We start from the raw sequence: 22,133 nt of genomic DNA on the forward strand, positions 1-22,133 counted from the left end.
CTGAATCCCCAAATCCCCAAATTCCACAAATTCTTACTTCTCCATTCTCCAAATCCCCGATCCCTAAATTCCCAACTTCTAACTTCCCATTCCCTAAATCCCCATCTCTCTAAATTCCCAAATCTCCAAACTCTGAAATTTCTAAACCAAAAATATCCAAACCCCAAACTTGTAAAAATCCAAATCCCATCATCCAAACCCCAATTCCAAACCCTAACTAACCAAAAGAAATAATTTGAAAAATTAAAGAAAAGAAATAACTTCGCCCTAAGGTTTGATGAAACTCAGCAACTGAAAAGAGACTTCGGACCTCTTTAGAGAATCATTGTTTCGTTAAATTCAGGTGTCTTTATAGCAAGGGCTTCGCCCAGCGTGGGTTTGACAGGTTTGAACCCCCATGATTGATATCTATCTCCTTCTCTGCTCCTCCACAAGCCCCGTTACGAACCACGTTCTTTCCAGTAAACTACCCTTTTCAATTATATCGATTCGCTGTTACGTTGCTTTGTGTACGGAGGATCAGTTTCTACGCTGCCCATCAGCTGCATCGGTCGATACGACTGTTATGAAAATTGAAAATAAATGCACCTTCGTAGAGACGGATTCAAACAATCGTTGGTTCCGCTTCTTTTATTCTATGGTGCCACGATATGGGAGAGAGATTTATTAATTATTTCTTCCGGTTATTGGTCGCGTGTACTATTATCAGAGAGCGACCCGCTCGAGGACGAGATATTCTTTTAGCCGACGCTACGGAAGATTGGCTAGCGAAATCGTAATATCCTTTTATCGTAGGCGGCCGTGATGTTATTACCTTTTTTCAATATTTCCCTGCTCGATATTTTCCTTGCTTTTAATTCGATATTGAGTGCTTTTTGATGCACTCTTCTGATTAAATGAGAGATGTGCCGCTGGGAGGTTCAGGATAGGGTTTCGCAATTTTGAGATTTGGTGGATTTGCAATTTTGGGAGTTGGGAAATTTGAGGGGTTTTTAGGTTTGGAAGTTTGGGAGTGGTTTTGGAAATTGGGAATTTGGGGATTTTTGAGATTTGGGAAATGATTTTGGAATTTTGGGAAATTGGGACTGGGAGAGTTGGAATTTTGTAAATTTGGAATTTGGTGGATTTGGAACTTTGGAAATTCGGGATTTGGTGAATTTGGAATTTTAGGGAATTGGGGTTGGAAGAATTGGAATTTGGCAGATTTGGAATTTTGGAAATTTGGAACTTGGTGGATTTGGAATTTTAGGAATTTGGAGTTTGGTGGATTTGGAATTTTAGGAATTTGGGATCTGGTGATTTCAGAATTTTTGAAAATTGGGATTTGGAGAATTGGAATTTTAGTAAATTAGCATTTGCAAAATTGGAATTTTGGAAATTTGGAATTTTAGAAATTTGGGATCTGGTGATTTTAGAATTTTCGAAAATTGGGATTTGGAGAATTGGAATTTTGGAAATTTGGGATTTGATGAATTTGGAATTTCAGAAAATTGGCATCTGCAAAATTGGAATTTTGGTAATTTGGAATTTTAGAAATTTGGGATCTGGTGAATTTAGAATTTTGGAAATTTGGAATTTGGTAACTTTAGAATTTTAGGGAATTGGAATTTTGGAAATTTCGACCGTGGTTTTGGAATTTTTAAAATTTGAAATTTGGTGACCTCAGAATTTTAGAAAATTGGGATTAGGAAAATTGGAATTTTGGAAATTTGGTCTTGGTGACTTTGGAACTTTAAAAAATTGGGATTTGGTGATTTTTTAATTTTGAAAATTTGGAATTGACAGTTTTGAAATTTTGAAAATTGTATTATAAATTCGGTGATTTTAGAAATTTGGGAATTGACTTCGAAATGTTCAAAATTTAGGATTTTGCAATATTAAAAATTAGAGGTTTGATTATTTTTGAAAATTAAAAAATAGTTTACAAAATAGAATTCCCATCAACTATTAATTAACTCGAAGTTTCCTAAAAATTAAAGCAAATCTAAAATTCCCCAAAAAATTCTCTGTATTCAAGTATGAATATCCCAAAAAAGTTTCATTAAAAATGTCCCATTTATTGCACTCCTTTCGCTTAGAAAGAACGAAGGTTTGTAAAATTTTCGTGGACGAAGGGTGGGGTTAAAGGGGAGACAGAATGGAAAACAATAACTTTTTCATTTACCCGGCAAGATATTACCGGCGATATAAGCTCGGGTGCACGATAAAACTAAGGCCGCGTCGTAGGACGTCGACGTCGACGTCGACGACGACGTCTACGACCAGCTCGTCGCATACCGAGTTTTACTTCCTCCTTTTGCGAGCAGGAAACCACGATCGAGTGTATTATTGCATGGTTATATGTATATATATCGTTCTTCTATCAAGATTTCTCTTCTCTTACTGTTCCAGGAAACCCTTGAAGGTGAACCGAAGAATGGGACGACAGTTTCCTTCTCCATCTTGGTGAGTTTTTTTCTACCATCAAATACCGATATAAAATGTTTCTCGATAATCGATCGAATGTTAACTGCATTTCCCGTTGTGAAATATTTATTGCCTGAAATCTCATTTCACTTTGTGGCGATGTCTGATCTTCGGAAATTGATCATCGATCGGATAGTTTCTTTTTTTATGAAGTTCTTTTATAATTTTCGAATATTTATACAGTTTTCATATATAGCTTTTAGCTTTTGTTTATAATCTTTTTTAATATTCATGATATTCTTGCTATTTTTTTAATTATGTATTGTTTTAGATTCTTTCTAATGTGGAGACTTTAATTCATACATTATATTATGTATATAATATTTTAATATTATGGTAAAGAATATTAGTGCCATGTTTTAAAACTGACAGCCATGTTGTATATCTTCTGCAACTAGAAGTCAGCCATTTTGTATATCTTCTGCAACTAGAAGTCAGCCATTTTGTATATTTTCTGCAACTAGAAGTCAGCCATTTTGTATATCTTCTGCAACTAGAAGTCAGCCATTTTGTATATCTTCTGCAAGTAGAAGTCAGCCATTTTGTATATCTTCTGCAAGTAGAAGTCAGCCATTTTGTATATCTTCTGCAAGTAGAAGTCAGCCATTTTGTATTTCTTCTGCAAGTAGAAGTCAGCCATTTTGTATATCTTCTGCAACTAGAAGTCAGCCATTTTGTATATCTTCTGCAAGTAGAAGTCAGCCATTTTGTATATCTTCTGCAAGTAGAAGTCAGCCATTTTGTATATCTTCTGCAAGTAGAAGTCAGCCATTTTGTATATCTTCTGCAACTAGAAGTCAGCCATTTTGTATATCTTCTGCAACTAGAAGTCAGCCATTTTGTATATCTTCTGCAAGTAGAAGTCAGCCATTTTGTATATCTTCTGCAACTAGAAGTCAGTCATTTTGTATATCTTCTGCAAGTAGAAGTCAGCCATTTTGTATATCTTCTGCAACTAGAAGTCAGCCATTTTGTATATCTTCTGCATCTACCAATCGGCCATTTTGTGTAACATATTTTGACACTGGTAGTCAGCCATTTTGAATATCTTCCGCATCTACCCATCCGCCATTTCGTGTCACATAACTTGACACTGGCAGCCATCTTGTATAGCAGCCATCTTGTACTGCAAATATTACTCAAAACCTTACATAGTAATTTTCATTGAATTTTAATTTAAAAATTTGAAATTTCAAATTGAAAATAGAAGAAGATTATTTTATTTTGATTTTTCAACGTAAAATTGTATATAATTTTCTATCTAATAAGCTTAATAATGTAATAAATAGCATAGTTCTTTCGGGTGAGGTAAATATTGAGATTTGCGTTTCCTGTATGTTGCGGTAATACTGCAACAGGAAATTATAATATCTAACAATTATTGGCGTTAGTTTGAGGACCTGTTATAGAGTAGCAACGACACAATCGAACCTAATCCACGGTAATCCCGTTGGTTGGTGCAATTTCGATATTGAACGTGCATATTGCTACAGCTCGTGGGATTTATAATACATCCTGTAATACGAAAATTTTGTGGAAAAATTAATTCCACCCTTAAAATTTTGTTTGTGTATATGGGAAGCTGACGATTATCTACTGTCACGTTTATTGTGAAAAAATCGTGCTGTTCATATGAAAATTATTTTATCATTTGTGTAGAAGACTCTTTTATTAAACATACTCGATAATGATACACAAAGTTGATTTATAAAATGAATCACTTAAATTAATATGAGAAATTCGTTTATAAAATTTATGTATAAAATTAATGTGTGAAATTCGTACAAGAATTGAATTTATAAAATTAATATATAAAATTGAAATATAAACTTCATTTCTCAAATTGATATGTTAAATTAATTCTTGAAATTAATGCACGAAATTAATTTATTAAAGGGAGGTATAAAATTGATACATAAAATTAAATAGTCAAACTGATACTTGAAATCGATATATAAAATTGATACAAAAAATTAATCAATCAATTGATACCTGAAATCAATATTTAAAATTGATAAAAAATAATAATCAATCAAACTGATACTTGAAATCAGTATGTGAAATTGATACAAAAAATTAATCAATCAAATTCATATCTGAAATCAATATTTAAAATTGATGAAAACTAATAATCAATTAAACTGATACTTGAAATCAATATATAAGATTGATACAAAAAATTAATCAATCAATTGATACCTGAAATCAATATTTAAAATTGATAAAAAATAATAATCAATCAAACTGATACTTGAAATCAATGTATAAAATTGATACAAAAAATTAATCAATCAAATTCATATCTGAAATCAATATATAAAATTGATACAAAAAATGAATCAATCAATTGATACCTGAAATCAATATATAAAATTGATAAAAAAAATAATCAATCAAACTGATACTTGAAATCAATATATAAAATTGATACAAAAAATTAATCAATTAAATTCATATCTGCAATCAATATATAAAATTGATAAAAAAAATTAATCAATCGAACTGATACCTGAAATCAATATATAAAATTGATACACAAAATTGATTTGCAAAATTGTTACAAAAATGCACAAATAAAATTATTGAATGAAATGAATAAAAAAATGATACATTAATTGGACAGTTTTAACAGTACGTCCTTGATATCCTGATGTTTCCGTAGCTTACACATGCTAGTTGTGCAAACTGGAGATATCCAAGGCTATCTGTCTGCTATCAATGTCTTCGTACGATTTATCGTGACTTTACACGCGAACGGTGCTTGCCATTCCACCGGGAAACTTTCTCGATTCGTGCTAATTTCACTTATCAACTTTAATTTGTTCGGCTATTAATCCTACTTTGGACTTTTTCTTCACACTATCCGCCGATCGAAACGTTTATTCCTCTGAAACGTACTTTATCATTTTATCATGGGTGTTCAAATTGCAATTAATTTGTTGTAATATTTCATGCGATACAATTGTACTTATTAGGTCAATGACTGGTACGAATAATTGATACGTGATATCTTTTAGTGCGAGAACAAACTGATCAATAATTGAGTGTACTGATGTCAATCCAGGAGTTGGCGAGTGACGCACTCATGACAACTTGTGACGCACTCAAGTACTGAAAATTTTTCTTGGATTTTTGGTACGCGTGAATTTTCAATTTGCGCGTAATAATTTAGGGACGTCCCACGAGTTGGCGCGTCAGCTATGACGCACTCGTGACGCACTCATGACACACTTGTGACGCACTCGCAGTTCAAGTATTGTACATTTTTCTCATATTTTTGGCACGCGTGAATTTTCCATTTAGGTGTACTCGTGACGCACTCGTGACGCACTCGCAGTTCAAGTATCGTCAATTTTTCTCACATTTTTGGTACGCGAGAATTTTCAATTTGGGTGGAATAATTTACGTACGGATGTCCCGCGAGTTGGCGCGTCAGCTATGACGCACTCGTGACGCACTCGCGGTTCAAATGTAAATTTGGGATTTGGGAATCTGAAAATTGAGATGGTGGGAGATTTAGAAATTTTTTAATGTGAAAGTTTGGGAATTTGAGATTTTGGGAGATTGGGAATTGGGGATTTGAGAATTTGGGATGATGGAAATTTGGAAATGTGGAAATTTAGAAATTTGAGAATTAGGGAAATTTGGGGTTTGGGGATTTGAGAATTTGGGGGCTTGGAAATTTGGAAATGTAGAGATTTAGAAATTTGAGAATTCGGAAAATTGAAAATTGGAGATTTGAGAATTTGGGGTTTTGAAAATTTGGAAATGTAGAAATTTAGAAATTTGAGAATTGAAAAAATTGAGAACTAGGGACTTGAGAATTCGGGGTTCTGGAAATTTGAAAATGTGATGCTCTCGTGACGCACTCATGACGCACCTGTGACGCACTCGCGACGCATTTAACTTATGATATAGTCGTGACGCACTTATGGTGCAGTCTTGACGCACTTACGATGCAGTCTTGACGCACTTACAATGCAGTTGTGACGCACTTATGATGCAGCCATGACGCACTCGCAGTTCGAGTATTGTAAATTTTTCTCAGATTCTTGTCACGCATAAATTTTCAATTCGAACCTAATAATTTACAGACGTCCCACGAGTTGGCGCGTCAGCCATGACGCACTCGTGACGCACCGCAGTTCAAATATTGTAAATTTTTCTCATATTTTTGTCTCGCGGGAATTTTCAATTTGGTTGCAATAATTTACGTACGCACGTCCCACGAGTTGGCGCGTGACCCAAAGTAAAAGAAGCTCTATCCACCGTGAACACTTCCGTCACATATCGGCGCATAAGAATAATAATGACAACAACTGCTTCAGGCAATTCGCACTATCTCACTCGAGAGTTTGTCGACTGTCATTGTTTTTCGCCTAATTGTGCTTGACTGCGAATTGTTCCGAAAATACGTGTGAGTTTTTCTATTCTGACCAATAGCTCTTCTAAACGCGCCAACTCGTGGGACATCGGTAAAATGTATGTAATACGTAGAAAACATGTGTCAGAAGGGGGAAGATTCGAGAAACACGAGAGCAAAGATAGACAATAAACGTAGAAATCGACTCGTAAAACGTCCGCGTCGAAATGTTTCGTTACGGGAAGATTTCGAGATAATTATCGAGAATTATACCGTTTCCAAAATCCAGAAAATTCAACAGAGAAACCACAAATTCATCCACGTTGTTTTCACGAAGATGAGTTCAGAATTCCGGCAGTGAAAAGGGAATAAAGAAAAAAGAAGGGAGTTTGGAAGGACGAAGTCGGAATAAGGAAGAAATATGTGTTGCGCGCGGAGAGAGATGAAGGAAGAAAGTTCCAACGGAAGGAAACGTTCCGGAGCGAAAGAGAAAAGTGTATCCTCCGACTTTCCCGAGACGGTGGATATTAAAGGAGAGGAAAAAAGGCGAAGAGTGACCGGCGAAATGAAGCGACAAATTCTAAAGCTCGCTGTCGTGTGTCGTTCCAATTTTTCCGCTGGAAATTGTTTCCTCGAGGACACTTTCGGCCAAACTTTCTTTCTTCGCGGTTAAAATTTCAGCGGGAACGATGCGAACGTTTTTCGACTATCTATCATTCACCGGCTTCGAGAATCAATAATTCTCTGCGTGAAATAATAATGTTCCTTTATGGAGGGAATTTTGAATCCTTTGCGATTGTCTTTACAAATTCATCCATTCGAAATATCGTCAATTCTTTACACTTTTCTCAAATATTTTTTATAAATATTAGCTTTAATGTTAACTATATTACTAATATTAATTTTTGTTTACCGAAAATTTTTGGGTGAACAGTTTGACAAATTCTTTGGAGGATATTTTTTATTCTTACTTGAAACTATTGTCTATTTCTGTGTTTGTACTTTAATTTTTACGTTTAAAGACTCATTTAAGTTTATAGACTTCTTAGGTTTGTACACCATGCATAGAATCAATCAAAAATATTTATTTCAAATTAATACTGAATATAAGTTACATTATATACATTATATAATGTAACACACATATTGTATAAAAGAATTAATATACATTACATATATTGTATAAAAAAAAATTATTATACATTCTATAAAAAAATGACGAGAATTATAAAATCACTATAGCAGTATTTACTAAAATTTTACAATATATAAAATTTCTATAACAGAATTATAGTAAGAGTATCACTTTCTAAATGTTTTATAACAGTGAAGATTGATCATTGTTTCGAGCAGAAACCTCCCGTACGTAGAAAAGTACGATTTCAAATGGAGAAGTGCCAGAGCACGTGTGCCAACCGATGTGACCTATAAAATATTCAAAATCCATACTCGGGTATTTACACGGTCGGCTGAGCTCGTATGTCGTTCTGTAGGCGAGCTTTATTATATTTTAGACGTGTCTCTTTCAGCTTATCCCACGGGAAGAGAATCTCGCGACGAGAAAGAAGGTAAAGAGGAGAGAGAAAAGGGAGAAGGCAAATCGAATCGAATACTGAGACGAATATCGTTGATCGGACCAAGAAAAATCCTGTTTTCAAAGCGATCCTCTACTCTAAATTGCCCTGGTTCGCTTTCTCCTATTTATTCCTTGATTTTTTGGTTTAAGGAGTTCGGCAATTTATGCGTTTATCGATTTTTAGATTTTTAGGTTGGCAGATTTTTAGATTTTTAGATTTTCAGGTTGGTAGATTTTTAGATTTTTAGATTTTTAGGTTGGTAGATTTTTAGATTTTTTGATTTATGTATTTGCTGATTTTTAGATTTGCAGATTTGCATACTTTTGGATTTTTTGATTTGTGGATTTTTAGATTTTTAGATTTTTAGGTTGGTAGATTTTTAGATTTTTTGATTTATGTATTTGCTGATTTTTTGATTTGTGGGTTTTTAGATTTTTAGATTTACAGGTTTTTAGATTTTTAGATTTTTAGATTTTTAGATTTTTAGATTTTTAGATTTACAGGTTTTTAGATTTTTAGATTTTTAAATTTTTGGATTTTTAGATTTTTAGATTTTTAGATTTTTAGATCTTTAGATTTTTAGATTTTTAGATTTTTAGATTTTTAGATTTTTAGATCTTTAGATTTTTAGATTTTTAAATTTTTAGATTCTTAGATTCTTAGATTTTTAGTCAAATCTCTTTGAACACCATTAATGTCCATAAAAGTTAGTGAAATTTAGTCAAAATTTGTCATATTAACACTTTTCATAATTTGCCATATATCAAGAGTGTCTTATATTAAGAGTGTCATACGTCCAAGTAATAAAACTTTCCATATTTGAAAATTTCCAAATTTCTTTCAATGTAACACAATTAATAAAAGTTAAAGAAATTTTGAAAAAAGTTGTCATATAAACATTGGTCATATATCAAGAGTGTCCCATACATAGTCCTAAAGTAATAAAATTAGTACAAAATAAAACCAAAACAAAATATCAAAATATGAGCATCGCAATAAAAAAAGAGGCAAAAAGTTCTCACCGCCATAAATCACCATATCCGAAGATAAATGTTCTGTATGTGTTAGTACATTGATGTCGACAGAAAGATAAGTATTCGTCGGCCCTATGTTTCCCCTTCATCCACCGGCGAAGCCGAAATCCATGGAAGCGCGATAAAGTAAGCTCGGTACAAAGTTTGAAATATGCAACAGGCCATACGGAAATAAGGCGAGAGAAATGGCGGAGAAAGAAGAAGAAAATGAAGAGGAGAGGTGGCAGAAAGATAAGACAAGGGTTGCCGAAGACGAGCAGAAGCGACGAGGCGAGGGTTGCCACGAATTATAAATTTTAATTAGTGGAAGATGAGCAGATGGATTACTTCGTACCTTTTTCTTCTCTCTTCGCCTTTTTTTCGATAGAAGGGTGGTTCTTCAAGAATTTGGAAGGCTGAACAAATCAGAAACTGAAACTGAAGAGAATCGTTGAGAATTAATACAGGAAAAAGATTTTGTATTTTAATTTACTTGCGAACTTTTTATAATGAGAGAAGAAAAGAGAAGAGGAAGGACGCTGGGAAATTTATGTTCATCTTTATCAGACTCGAATCTATGCCGGCGAAATCGATCAGATTCCAGGCAACGTCTCGTTCGCCATAATTTATCATCTTGAAACTGCCTGCCATTTTGCGTAATTAAGGAACCGATGGTGAATAAAGACATCGGCGCGAGAAATTGGCCTTTCGTGAAATTGATTGCCGAATGGATCAGCTGTGCCTTAACTGCTCAAAAGTGCTAGTATTTTAGCGACGATTCGCTGCCATTTCTAGCTTTCTATCTTTTTTGCCAATCAATTTTGATCGTTTATTGAAACGTTCGTTTATTGGTAACAAAAGATTATTGACCATTCTTTTTAGGGACAGAGGTATTCACAGCTGTATGCAGAGATATTTTTTCCTATAAATGTAGAGGTACACCAATCTTTGTGGACGTAGATATAACCAAATCTCATGGATATAGAGGCACATTCATCTGTATAAATATACAGATATAATCATCTCTGTGGACATAGAGACACACCAAGTCTCGTGGGTATAGAGATACTCTGTGGATGTGGATAAACACTAAATCCTATAGACGTAAAGATACACCACCTATTTAATAGTATTAATAGAGACTAATATACATATGTAGAAATATAGGAGTATTGGGATCTACAAGTATAGAACATGAAACTGTAGTGAGAGCAGAAAGGTAGACGATGTCATTATGAACAGCTTTTTCCTTTGCAAAAATTGGATTTGAAGCTTCGTTTTTGAATTATTAAGGAAAAACGTGGACCAATGGGAGCGCGAGAGTTGCGCGCGCAGACGCAGTTGGTTAGGTCCCAGTCGCTGGCTGCGCACGCAGACGCAATCAGGTCCCAGCGCTGGCTGCGCGCACAGACGCAATGGATTAGGTCCCAGACGCTGGCTGCGCGCGCAGACGCAGTTGGGTACGTCACAGTCGCTGGCTGCGCGCGCAGACGCAACGCATTAGGTCCCAGTCGCTGGCTGCGCGCGCAGACGCAATCAGTTAGGTCCCAGCGCTGGCTGCGCGCACAACTCCCGCGCTCTGAGTGATCATTTTTCCTTAATAATTCGGAAATGAAGCTTCAAATCCAATTTTTGCAAAGAAAAAAGTTGTTCAGAATGACTTCCTCTATCACCCCTCTCAGAAAGTAACACTACTTACCTATAAATCTAGAGAAGTATAGGCTTGTAATGTGGCTGTGGACATGCATATATGGATATCTATAACTATAACAATCTGGAACTATAAATATCTCATAATTTAAGAACACACTACAGCAGTATATGACTCTAAACTGTGCACCAATTTAGAAATATGCCTCCACCCCTTAATTGACCTCTCTGAGTCCACCTTTAAAAAACGACAGACAAATAGTTCCACCTCTAAAAATGTCTACTGTATCTAAAAGAATCGAAGTGACTACCTTCGAAAAATATATTCGTTAGGTAACGTACAAAACGATATCGGAGAAATACGATATTTGAGGTGACCCAGTGTAACCCACTGCCCAGACACGCATCGAAGATCCTTTGTGTCGGTGTGTACGCATCAAAAAGTGGTATTGAAGCATCTATGGGTTCATTTCCACACGTGTACAGGTGAACACGCAGCATGTAACAGTACACGACAGAAAGGTAGTCGAAGAGCATCGTTTCATCGACGTGCTATAGTAACGATCGTCCTGCATCCAGCGCTGGTCCATCAAACCCATTTCCACTGTACTATTACACCAATCAGCATCCTTTCTGTCATGTTGCAACGACGAGGAATTCGAGCGTGAATTCCTATTCGGCGAACTGAAAAATTTCCCGCGTTGCACGTCCGGTCATCAAACGACTGTCTATTGAACATGCCGAGAAATTTAATCAGCACCTTGCTTGATTGTTCTTTCGTCAACTTTGAGGACATGATACTGATTTGTAGAGAGTGACTGGGAATTTCAGGGCTGCATTGGGGCGGATTCTGGAACTAATTTGGAGTTGAAAACTGGAGGTTTAATTTTGGGGTGAGATAGGTTCGGGTATGGGAAATTTTTGTGTTTGGAATTGTGGGAGATGTGGAACTGGAGTTGCTGGGATCAAATTCAAACTTCTATATAACCCAATTTTTATATTTTTCAATTCCAATATCCTCCAATTCCAACATTCCCTAATTCTCACATTTCCCAATTCCAACATCCTGCAATTTTCACATTTCCCAATTCCCACATTCCCAAATTCTAACATTCCCCAATTCCAACGTTCCCCAATTCCCACATTCCCCAATTTCCACATTCCCCAATTCCCACATTCCCCAATTCCCACATTTCCCAATTCCAACATCCTGCAATTTCTACATTCCCCAATTCCCAAATTCTCCAATTCCCATATTCCCCAATTCCCACATTCCCCAATTCCACATTCCCCAATTCCCACATTCCCCAATTCCCACATTCCCCAATTCCCACATCCTGCAATTTCCACATTCCCCAATTCCCACATTCCCCAATTTCCACATTTCCCAATTCCCACATTGTCCTATTTCTACATTCTTCAATTCCCACATTCCCCAATTCTTACATTCCCCAATTCCAACATTCTCCAATTCTCACATTTCCCAATTCCAATATTCTGCAATTCTCACAGTCCCCAATTCCTACATCCTGCAATTCCCACATTTCCCAATTCCCACATTCCCCAATTCCAACATTCCCCAATTCCCACATTTGGCAATTCCAATGCCCCCCAATTCCTACATTCCCCAATTCCCACATTCCCCAATTTCCAATTCTCCAAATCCCCAAATCTCAAAGTCTCTCATCTGCAATTTCTCACATTTCAGAATCCCCAAATTTCCATCTTCCCAAACCCCTAATTTCCAACTTCCGAAATTCCAAAATCAACTCCGAAAGTTCTACATTTACGTTGATAACGGAGAATTTCCACGAAGTCCGAATAATTGATCTAGATGAGACGTAATACCTCGCGTTTCGGAACAACGAATCGGACCCTGCCGCATTAATGCGTCAGCGTGTGGAAGTTTTCGTATAAAGGAGAAGGGTGGGGTGGAAAATATTAATACCCTGCGTCAATGCTCTAAATATTCCGCTAATTGTCATTAGCCATTCGCTGGTCGAATAATAGGAGGATCAACGTGGCCCAATGACGTGCGTATTGGCTCGTATCGATGAAATACACGACGGCCAACAATACACGCTTAAAGCATCTGTCGCTATAGAATTTCGTTCGTATTATAGCCTATTAATGTATCGTACGTTTACTTTTAATTGGCTAATTGAACTGTTGACAATTTCCGGTGGAAGTAATAATACTTGGACTCAAGATTTTGCGCTTGGAAAATTTTTTAGAGGGAAAGAGAATGTAGAAATTTAGATATTTGAGAATTGAGACTCGAATATTTGGTGTGTTAAATATTTAAGAAAGGTAGAACTCTAGCAATTAAGAAACCTGAAAAACCACTTAGAAATTCAGAAAAACATCTAACATCACGAATGTTTCGAAATTTTAAAAGAGCACATTTTGGCAAAAATGGAAAAAGTTGAAAAAGCGCAAGAACAATAAATTCTCGATCATAGAAAAAAAACTCGTATATTAATTTTAAAAACGTAGAATGTTTCTTCGCAACAGAATTTATGGGTCCTCATAAATTCATATAAATTTCAATGATGGTAGAGATCGATAAAAAAGCAATTCGTTGGTTGGAATGGAACTATTAATTACGCGTAATGGCATCGTAAAGCAGGGAAATGACCCTTCTTTATAAAATATTCGTTCCGTTTATACGTGTATAGGTAGCTCCCGTAAAAAGTGCATACTCTTTATAACAATGGCTCATACGTTCCACGTTATAATTCCCACGAACATGTTTTTAACCCCACCCATATTCAGCGTGCATTGTTTCCACCTTTCTGTGCTAGATTAAGGAGAGATAGATTCAATTTTAATTCCAGAGCTACCACTTTAAACATCGCGGTTATGAATAGTTGAAGCTTGTTTGTGGATTTATTTATTCTGGAAAATAGCATTTATAATCATTTGTAATCGTGTGAAGAATTTTTAGAGAAAATTGAACTGTGAGTGCGTCATTAACTTGTGGGGCATCGGAAAAATTTATAATTCTAATTCTCAAAATTCTAAATTTCCACATTTCCAAATTTCCATCACCCCAAATTCTCAAGTCCGCAAATTTCAAATTTTCCTAGTTCCCAAATTTCTAAATTTTTACATTTACAAATTTCCATCACCCCAAATTCTCAAATCCCCAATTCCCACTCTCCCAAAATCTCAAATTCCCAAACTTCTACGTTCAAAAATTTCTAAATCTCCCAACATCTCAATTTTCAGATTCCCAAATCCCAAATTTACATTTGAACCGCGAGTGCGTCACGAGTGCGTCATAGCTGACGCGCCAACTCGCGGGACATCCGTACGTAAATTATTCCACCCGAATTGAAAATTCTCGCGTACCAAAAATGTGAGAAAAATTGACGATACTTGAACTGCGAGTGCGTCACGAGTGCGTCACGAGTACACCTAAATGGAAAATTCACGCGTGCCAAAAATATGAGAAAAATGTACAATACTTGAACTGCGAGTGCGTCACAAGTGTGTCATGAGTGCGTCACGAGTGCGTCATAGCTGACGCGCCAACTCGTGGGACGTCCCTAAATCATTACACCCAAATTGAAAATTCACGCGTACCAAAAATCCAAGAAAAATTTTCAATACATGAATGCGTCACGAGTGCGTCATATTTATTATAATTAATCATAGAAATTATCTACAATAATAAATAGAAACATAAGAGTGACACAAATGCATCTAATGAAAGAAATAATAGAAAGTCTAACGAGATAATAATGAACCCGTTAATAGTTTGCTTTCAATTAACCTGCTAATGGTTTGCAGAAGTGTACAAAGAACGTACAGGAAAGGTTTTTGTAGGATTTGTTGAAATATTCCTGACAATTAAGCGACGCGAAGCAGTTAAGTGGTACAAAGTAATCTTTTCCCGACGTCCTGGACGGAGTTCTTTCCGTGGAATTCATTTTCGCTACTTCGACATCAGGAAAATGAAAATAAACGCGGCAGGGAGCATTTTGAATGCGTTTCCGTAGTACTGCCGACAGGATGATAAGTATTCGTCCCGACGTCGTTTTCAATCTTTTCTCGAAGTTAAATCACCGACAACTTGTGTGCCGTGTCATCTCTGTGAAAGCAAAATATTTTTATCCTTACTGTCGTTTATTCTGTAATTCCGATCGATGTGTTTGATAATCATTTGTTTCTGTATTTTTAGATTTTTGGATTTTTAGATTTTTAGATTTTTAGATTTTTAGATTTTTAGATTTTTGGATTCTTAGATATTTAGATTTGCAGATTTCTGCATTTTTAGAATTCTACAATTTTAGATTTCTTCATTTTCAAATTTCTACAGTTTTAGATTTCTACAATTTTAGATTTCTTCATTTTCAAATTTCTACAGTTTTAGATTTCTACATTTTTAGATTCCTACATTGTTAGATTTCTATATTTTTAGATTTCCATATTTCCAATTTTCTACATTTCCAAATTTCTAAATTTCCAAATTTCAAATTCTTCCAAAAATTCCCCCCTTCCTCCAAAATTTTTCCCCACATATTATTCTTCTCTCCAACTGCAACCAAGACTGATACTAATTCTCATTCATTACTATAACCCAAATACAAAACTCTTTAGATAAAATTTCAGACCAGTGTAAATATCCATATTTCCATCGATAAATTCCCAGATGGAGTTCCAATGCAATTTTCGTTCAGTTTTTCGCTTTCTGAAACGTCCGGTTCCCTTATATCCTATCGAGGACGAGTCAAGTAATCCCGTAGAACGTCTAACTTATTTTACCCAGGAAATAATCATTTATGTTTATGATTTATCCTTCTTTTTCCACGATTCGATGATTGCGTTGCCATTGATTTACCTTACTTCATTTTGAATATCCACTTTGTGCACAGATATTACATATTTGAGATCTCAAAATTCAAGGATACTTTTTTTTATATTCAATAATTATTTGGTATAATTTATTTATTCTGTGTTTGATGTATGGTTATAGTTTAAAATATTTATAACATAAACTGGCTTGAAAGATTTATGACATATGACTAGCTTAAAATATTTAAATAACAGCATGTAAAAATTTGTGAAATTGTAAAGAAATTTTAGTGAAAACAAAACAAGTCAAGTAAGTTAAAAAATATAGCTCGAATACACTAGACAAAAATGTATAATTATAAATCTACAAAATGGATGTAGATTGCATGAAGGTTTACTTGGAACAACAGTTAAGTTGCATATAAATAAATATTTTACAAAAGCAATTAATATTTATTACTAATATTCTACAATAATTTCATAGTAGATAGTCTAGTAGAAGACAACTTAATGATCAGAAAATAGACTAGTCTAGTAGAAGATATAATTTAATAGCTAGAAGATAGATACAGTCTACTAGAACATGTAATTTAATAATTAGGTCCAATGTATAATAATTAAATATTACAAATTTTTCCAACAATATCACCAATATAATCTCATCTATACAGGGTGTTTCACAATTAGTGTAGGTCTCTGAAATGGGGGGTAGCTGACGCGATTCTGAATAAGATTTCCCTTTGCAGAAATGGGGTGTGAAGCTTCGTTTTTGAATTATTAAGGAAAAACGCCGGACCAATCAGAGCGCGAGGATTACGCATGCGCAGACGCGAGAGCGACAGCTGCGAGCCTAGCGGCTGCGCGCGTACTCGCGCTCTGATTGGTCCGTGTTTTTCCTTAATAATTCAAAAACGGAGCTTCGAAACCCATTTTTGCAAAGGGAAATCTTATTCAGAATCACGTCAGCTACCATTTCAGGGACACTAGTGGTGAGACTCTCTGTATATTACCACTAATATAATAATGACCCCAATACTGTATCACCAATATAATATCACCAAGATACCACTAATATAATATCATCAATATATCAGCAATAATAATTCTTCCACCTTAAAAAACAATTTCCTGAAAGGAACAATAAGACCCAACAATAAAACCACCGTGTTTCGAATTAAACCCAGAAATAAGATTTCTATGCATCCACCTGAAGTTTTAATCGCCCGCACGAATATATTCAGCCACGGGATTTGTTCTTCTTCGAATTCATACGTGGCCCAAGAATAATAATCCCCTCCGGTAAAATGGAAGTGTCGAACGCGAGTCGAATGTAATTCCAAACTTTAAATTGAGAAGTAAATTTCCTCTCTGTGTACGCCATACAAATGTAACATCTGTCGTGTGACTGATAGAACATGAAAAATCTCTCTAATTTCGTGTACGCCGTGAACAAAATTCACGGAAATTCTCCGTTGTCGGGCTACAAGGAAACTTTCTCATTATTCTAATTGGCCGTGTTAAGCTCGTTAGACGTCGATAGAACGCGTCGAGAAGTTTCACAATAAATTTTCTATCGTTATCAATCATCATCACTGCGTTTAGAACTTTGATGTACTCATAATTTTAGTATCTTCTTATTTTTTCAAGGAGACATTTTCGTAGGTTATAATCACTTTCATAATTAAAGACTTTAATTAATTTCTTCTTTAATAAATATTTAAGTACATGAGTTGTAAACTCGTCAGTGTATATAAACTTGTATTAATTTCATTAATAATATTCATGAACAATATTAAATATTATTGTAAATAATTTGTGCTTTTCTTCTTCAATAATTACTTGTGAGATCAGTAGAATGTGTGCAATTAATATATACACATTTAAATTAATTTCATTTTGTAATACGATAAACTGTTGCAATCACTAATTAGAATTTCCCGCCATTTATGTTGTGTACGTCAGTTGTGTACAACAAGCACTGCAAATGGACTTAGATCAGTTTCATTTAGTAATATGATAAAATAACAACTTATTTATAGACTATTTAATAGAATTGTGCAGTTCAAACTGTTAAATAATATTTCTAACCTAACCTAACTTCACCAAACTTTATTACAAGAATATTCATCAAACTTCACAGAACAAAATTTAACAGCACAAACATATATGACTAATTCAACTAAAAAATGCAAATCTTCAAACTTGTCTCAAAAACAAAATTTTCAAAATTGTTTCAAGAAAAGAATTTTCAAAATTGTCTCAAAAACCACATTCTAACCAAACAAATTTTCAGAGCTGTCTGAAGAGCAAAATTACCAAACAAATTTTCAAAGTTGTCTCAAAAACAAAATTGTAACCAAACAAACTTTCAAACTTGTCTCGAAAACAAAATTTTCAAAATTGTTTCAAGAAAAGAATTTTCAAAATTGTCTCAAAAACCACATTCTAACCAAACAAATTTTCAAAGTTGTCTGAACTGCAAAATTACCAAACAAATTTTGAAACTTGTCTCAAAACCAAACTCAACAAACAAATTTTCTCAACAAATCCTCAACAGACTTTAAATAATATCATAACTGCATCAGTTTATAACTCAACAAATATTTCTTAACAACCCTCACATCAGCAAAATATAAATAATTCCCCCCTCATTTCATATTCTCCTTCAGTAAAAAGAACTCAAAGAAATTTCGTCGTACGATTTTCCCATTTGTTTCCTTCGGAAGTAGCTCGAATCACGTTGTTTCTGTTGGAAAGCTTGGTAGTTTCGAAAACAGAGTTGCCGCTTTCGCTCGCTTAACTTGTCCCCCTAAAACCCCCTTGTTTCTCGTTCTTCAGCACCCAACTCGGCTACCCCGTGTCCCTTCAGCCCCTCTAACAACGACTTGCACGTCACTTCCATTCCAACCTCTCTCCATCCTTCCTTCCGGTCCTTCGGAGCGTTAGTCGTCTCCGTTTTGCCCGAGTTCGTTTTCCTACCGCCTCCATCAGCTCGAAATTACACGCGAGTAATTTATAATTTAGACGCCGTGCCGCGCCGGCTTCGAGCTGGAACACGACCAAGAAGAACAGGACCGAGCTCGACGTCGTGCCAAAGTTACCAAAGCACGTGTGCAAGCTTGTTGGCTTCGTTTAACGTTTTCGAATTCGTGCCTGATTATTTTCACGGGAATTCGGGTGTTGGTGAAGGGCTGATGAATTATTACGGGGTAATTAGAATTAGGGTTGGGTGTTTTGGTGTTTATGCGGAGGTGATTAGGGTGGGGGGATTTGGGGAGTTGGGAGTGGTGGAATTGGGAGATTTTTGAATTTGGGATGGGGGGACTGGAGGGTTGGATGTTTAGGGGAGGTGGGAATTTGGGGAGATGGGAATTTGGGGAGGTGGGAATTTGGGGAGGGGGGAATTTGGGGAGATGGGAATTTGGGGAGGTGGGAATTTGAAGAGATGGGAATTTGGAGAGATGGCAATTTGGGGAGATGGGAATTTGGAGAGATGGGAATTTGGGGAGATGGGACTTTGAGGAGATGGGAATTTGGAGAGATGGGAATTTGGGGAGATGGGAATTTGGAGAGATGGGAATTTGGGGAGATGGGAATTTCGGGAGATGGGAATTTGGGGAGATGGGAATTTGAGAAGATGGGAATTTGGGGAGATGGGAATTTGGGGAGTTGGAAATTGGGAGAGTTGGAAATTGAGAGAGTTGGAATTTGAGAAGGTGGAAATTTGAGGAGATGGAAATTTGGGGAGTTTGGAATTTGGAGAGTTGGAAATTCGGGAAGGTGGGAATTTGGGGAGTTTGGAATTTGGAGAGTTGGAAATTGGGAGGGTTGGAAATTGAGAGAGTTGGAATTTGAGAAGGTGGAAATTTGGGAAGTTTGGAATTTGGAGAGTTGGAAATTGGTAGGGTTGGAAATTGAGAGAGTTGAAAATTGAGAGAGTTGGAATTTGAGAAGGTGGAAATTTAAGGAGATAGGAATTTGAGGAGATGGGAATTTAAAGAGTTGGGAATTTGGAAAATTAAAAATTAGAAGAGTTAAGAATTCGTAGAATTGGCAATTAGAACAATTGGAACTGTAAGATCCCAGAATTTACAAACACAAGACTTGAAAACCCCCGAAAAACTATCGAACTATCAAACTACCCACCCAAAGTAAAAAAATATAAAAATTTGTATTCAATTAACAGTATCACCTTTCGACGCAATAAAACAGCATACGAAGCGATGCAAGTGCAACCTCGTTAAAATCTTGGGTAAATTGCTTAATTAACGGTAGAAGTTTGCTATAATTTGGTTGCTATACCGGTAAATCAAGATTCAACACCCTCTCCCAGCACTCTCTGGGAACCTTCTGTTGTCTCGAACGGGGAATTCACTCCAGAACCGAACGCACCAGCACCGAGTACAAAAGCAGCGTAGGTTGTCCTGAACCTTAATTATCCACCGTGCTCTCGTATATACTCGTCGAGGTCGTGTGCTCGTGTTGTATTATAGGCTGCGTTACCGAAACAACAGCCGCGGTTGGCTTGGCAAGCTGTTTGTTTTACGCCAAAGCTACGGCCTCATCGGAGATCATCAAAGGAAAAAGCTGCGAAAAGTAATCCATGGACCATGATAATGGAGCTTGTTGCGTGCAAACGTGTCAATATTGTCGAAACTTTCAGAGGATCATTTTACGTATCGAACATGGCCTTGCTCCTCCGTATTAACCTTTTATGTTAGGTCGTGATTTACTTGTAACACCCAAGGAGGCATTACAATTCGATTTTTTTATTTGATGGTCACATCCGAACACTTAAACTTAGCAGAGTCTGCAGTTTTCTATTCGTGTCGAGGTATTGCTTTTATTACTTGCTCACTGCGGGAAAAGACACACTTCATACGTCACTCGCATTTCCATCTCCAGCCGAATTTTAGCTAAACCGATAGAAAATCAGAAACTGTTTTCCCTCGGCAATGTCACAAAAATTAAAAGCCCACTCCGAGCTTTTGTGAAACGTAAAAATTCTTCGAAGAGTCACTCTCGAGTCATCAAGTACGCAGCAAAATAAAAGTACGTATCAAGTTCCAAGTATCAGGTTTCAGGTATCAAGTATCAGGTTTCAAATATCAAGTTTCGAGTATCGAGTTACAAGTCTGGTCGTTGAAAGTACGTATCAAGTTACAAGTATCAGGTTTCAGGTATCATGTATCAAGTTTCAGATATCAGGTTCCGAGATCCAAGTATCAGGTTTCGGGTTTCAAGTGTCAGGTTTCACATATCAAGTTTCAGGTTTTGAGTATCAGGTTTCAGGCATCAAGTGTCGGGTTTCATATATCAAGTTTCAGGTTCTGAGTATCAGATTTTGAGTGTCAGGTATCAAGTTTCGAATATCAGGTTCCAAGTTTTAAGTATCAAGTTTCAAGTTTCATATATCAAGTGTCAAGTTTCATATATCATGTTTCAATTTTCAAGCAACAAATCTGGTCATTCGAAGCGAAATTCATTTACATACAGTCCACTTATATTCACACAAGAATTTAACGATTGCACCTATATTTTAATCATTGCTACTGCTGACGTCACACATACAACGAACCTCTAAAGTACAAAAATTGTAATACAACGACAGCATCAGAAAATAATTTTATTTAATCTAACTAACAAAATGTAACAATAAAAAATTGTATAATAACTAACAGCAAAGGGTTGTCGACGTCACAAAATATTATTTTACCCCCTGAAAGGTTTTAACTGGCAATTCATTTCTTTAGTGTACCAGTTTCTATTTCTTCTTTTTTACTACCAGACATAACTTACCTTGGCTCCTTGATAAAATATTGGGTTACAATTTCATTTCTGTGTACTACGCTCTTATTACTCTTGAAATTAATACCAGTATCACTTTATACGGACCTTCGGGTACAGTTACGGTGATATCTTTCGTATTCTTCGAGCAGCAATTCTTTTAAGCTAATTGAGTTTTGGAAATTAGAAAATTTGCTATACTTGCGAATTTGTTATATTTCTCAATTTTTACGTTCTTGAACCACAATTCCAAATTTCTGAATCTTCGAATTTCTGCAGTAATTCAATTTTTATTTATACTCATTCAATTAAAAATTTTTCAATTTTCTGAACGGACGAATATTTCCAAGATTTTAAAGAACAGTGTTCAAAAATTCGAGAATTAGGAAATTTGAAAAGTACGAAGAAGTTCCGAAGAAATGCGGTTTCCTCCGTTTCCGTCACATGTCACAGTTTCACCGTTTCATTCCGCTGAAA

General features: G+C 35.7%; 1 long non-coding RNA gene across 1 annotated transcript in view; it reads left to right on the plus strand.

Annotated features, from left to right (window-relative positions):
* Positions 1 to 2,217: 2,217 nt before the first annotated feature.
* The window catches only part of LOC105663135 (uncharacterized), a 94,531-nt gene continuing 74,615 nt past the window's right edge, over positions 2,218 to 22,133 (plus strand). The window contains exon 1 of the long non-coding RNA XR_013039191.1: positions 2,218 to 2,445. This is a non-coding gene — a long non-coding RNA (uncharacterized LOC105663135). The remainder of the gene's footprint in view (positions 2,446 to 22,133) is intronic.

This window comes from Megachile rotundata, chromosome 8 (assembly GCF_050947335.1).
Source record: "Megachile rotundata isolate GNS110a chromosome 8, iyMegRotu1, whole genome shotgun sequence".
Taxonomy (NCBI): domain Eukaryota; kingdom Metazoa; phylum Arthropoda; class Insecta; order Hymenoptera; family Megachilidae; genus Megachile; species Megachile rotundata.